Genomic DNA, 2,811 nt, shown 5'->3' with positions numbered 1-2,811 from the left:
CCGCGTCTGCAAGGGCAGCGGGTCCGCGCCGGGGGCGCCCACGCGGGTGCGGGTGCGAGTCGCTCGCGGGATCCCGGAGGCAGCCGACGCCCGTGTCTGCAGAGCCGCGCGGGAGGAGCGGCCTCCCGAGGCCGCGCTCGCACCGGCCGGGCCGTGACGGCGGGTGCGGGGGCGTCTCGCCCCGCGCGGGTCGAGCGGAGGGTGCGAACTAAGAGCCCGCATTCAGTGTCATTTCCCCCGAGAGGAGGGCGAGCCCGTGAGGACGCGCCGCCGCGGGTGCCCCAGGGGCCGCCATCCGCGTGGGTGACCGCGACACGGCACGGGCGGCCGCCAGCGCCCCCGCCGCGCCGCAGTGCGGCTGCGCCGCGGTCCCCAGCAGCCTGACCTCCCGTCCGAGCGCGTCCCCATCCCGGACAGCTCACTGGCGCGCGGCGACGGCCTCTGGCCCCAGAGCCTGGCCGGCGCCCGTGACCTGCCCGGGGCGCCCCGGAGCGGGACCGTCCCCGGGCCGAGTCTGCGGCCCTCGCTGGCCGGTGCTCTCGCTGAGACAGGCGGAGAGGACGCGCTTCGCACGCTGTTTGTTCCTAGACAGTCCTGTCGCTTGGGCTAATTCTAACCACTTTGAATTTTTTCATTACCATGATAATCATAAATTAGTCCCTCGTGCTCACTGCCCCGTGTGTAATTTTCTTCCGAACTCGGAAAATATGTGACTTATTAGTGACCCAGACTTAATAGTAACGTTGATTTAGAAGTAATGCTGTTTCTACACAAGTAAAGCAAAGTCCAGGGTACGATGAAAAGGGTGATTCAGAAGGAAAAGTGGCTTCAATATTTTGTTGTAAAATTGATTTGCTCTGAGTTATGAAGATGGCTACCTCAGCTATTCACTTTACTTGGTGTAGACACAGTTTAAATCAATTTAAGTCGTGACGTTAGGAATGGTCATGATTTTTTAATTGATTAAATAGTCTTTCAGCGCTAGTTTAGATCACATGAAATTTCTAGTTTGTTGATGTACGTTATGAGCAAACAGGTTCAAGTAACATATAACGGTGGTTATAGTACTTTACTTAATCTGTTTATTCATTAAAGAAAAAAAGCAGAACATAGTTTGAAAATAGTAAATGTCCAACAGCCAAAGGAAGAGGAGATAAATGAGCCAAGCGAACAGTGGCACAAGCTTCGGGTGAGGCTAATACCCCGTTAATTTCATCTCTTGAGCGAGTGTCGATTCTTTATAACCGGAGACCGTGGTGGTGGCTTCTGGGTCAAAGGCGGTAGCGCTCATCACTTTCCGTTTAATTTGTGCATCACTTTGCGTGGCACACGCACGTGCAGCACACACGAAATGACTGAACCATGACTCTGCCTTCGGTTGAAAGGGAGCTGTGTGCCCACCGATGGCAGAGGCTGTGACCCTGCGTCACGGGCCATCTGCTGGCAGCTGACAAGGCTCTGCTCGTTTGGCTAAATGGCCCTGACTCTGCCCGTGAAAGCCCCTGAGACGTTGCAGGCGGCAGAGCGTCCACGCACACACGGAGGGGACCCACTGCCTGCGCTCAGCGAGGTCGCAGCAGGCAGACCCGGCTCAAGTGCGTGCCCGGCCACATTTTAGCCGTGTGGCCTAAAGGTGTTCAACTCTCCGAGACTCTTTTTTTACGTCTGTCAAAAGGGGGAATAATTATAGACATTAAGGAAAAACGTGGAGGTTAAACGAGGTACCTACGTCAGGCATTTAGCACAGTGCTAATACAAGCGTGACAGTGATGATAACGCAAACCTGAATGCAGCTATTGTCAACGAAGCCCAGGCTTGTGTGGCAGCTCAGAGGGACATTTCTGTGGACTACCTTTGCAGGCCGGAAGCGTGCTGTGGACAGGTAAGTGTGCGTCGGCTTAGCATAGGTCGAGGAGACAGCACAGGTGTTCCAGGGGCAGGGGAAACTGGACACTGGGTGCCGGGAAAACTGTGTGTGATCTGGGGGAGTAAATGCCGTCAAATCTGAACGAAAGCATGTGTTAGGGTAGGAGGCTGGAAACCGCTGGAAACAGAACCTTCTGGCTCCTGAACAACCGGCCTGGACCTGTGGCCTTTACTTCACAGGGCGGTCGGAGCCCTTCGTGGAGATTCGCACGTTTACTGGGATGGAGAACAGCCGAAGGGAAGTAGACACAGGACAGGTTACCAAAGTTCAGACTAGAGAGAGGAGGTCGCAGACGAGGTGGCAGTTCGAGCGCGTGCGGAGGGACGGGGGAGAGCGGTGGTTCGGGGATGCACGACCTGACTTGGGCAGCGTGTGAGGTGACGCCGGCGCAAGCATCACGGTCAGTAGCGGGGGATTCTCGGTGTCCCTTCTGGGCCGAGTTGTGTCCCCTCCAGAATCCACGTGTGGAAGCTGTGACCCCAGTGCCCGGAATGGGACCGTATTTGGAGAGAGGCCATGGGAGCAGCGTCATCGGTCGGCCCGGTGTCCTCGTGAGCACAGGACGGTTGACACACAGTACCAGGGACGTACACTCGCAGACCAAAGGCCACGTGAGGACACCGAGAAGCCACCACCTGCGCTCCAGGGAGAGACGCCTCCGCAGAAGCCACCTCGTCAGCACCTGCCCTTGGACTTCAGCCTGCAGAATGGGGTGACGCCCGTCTGTGGTTTATGCCCCATCTGCGGGGTTTGCCGTGGTGGCCCTGGCAGACCAGCAAGGGCCACTCACACACGTAGACTCCGAGCTCAGACAGAGGCCGAGGACGGGGCGTCGGCGTGACTCGGGCTCTGCGATGTGTGGCCGTGAGCCGCTGCCTCTAACG

The sequence above is a fragment of the Pteropus vampyrus genome, unplaced genomic scaffold, assembly GCF_000151845.1.
Source record: "Pteropus vampyrus isolate Shadow unplaced genomic scaffold, Pvam_2.0 Scaffold386, whole genome shotgun sequence".
NCBI classification, from domain to species: Eukaryota; Metazoa; Chordata; class Mammalia; order Chiroptera; family Pteropodidae; genus Pteropus; species Pteropus vampyrus.
The sequence above is the reverse complement of the archived record's forward strand: the minus strand, read 5'-3'. Positions refer to the sequence as shown.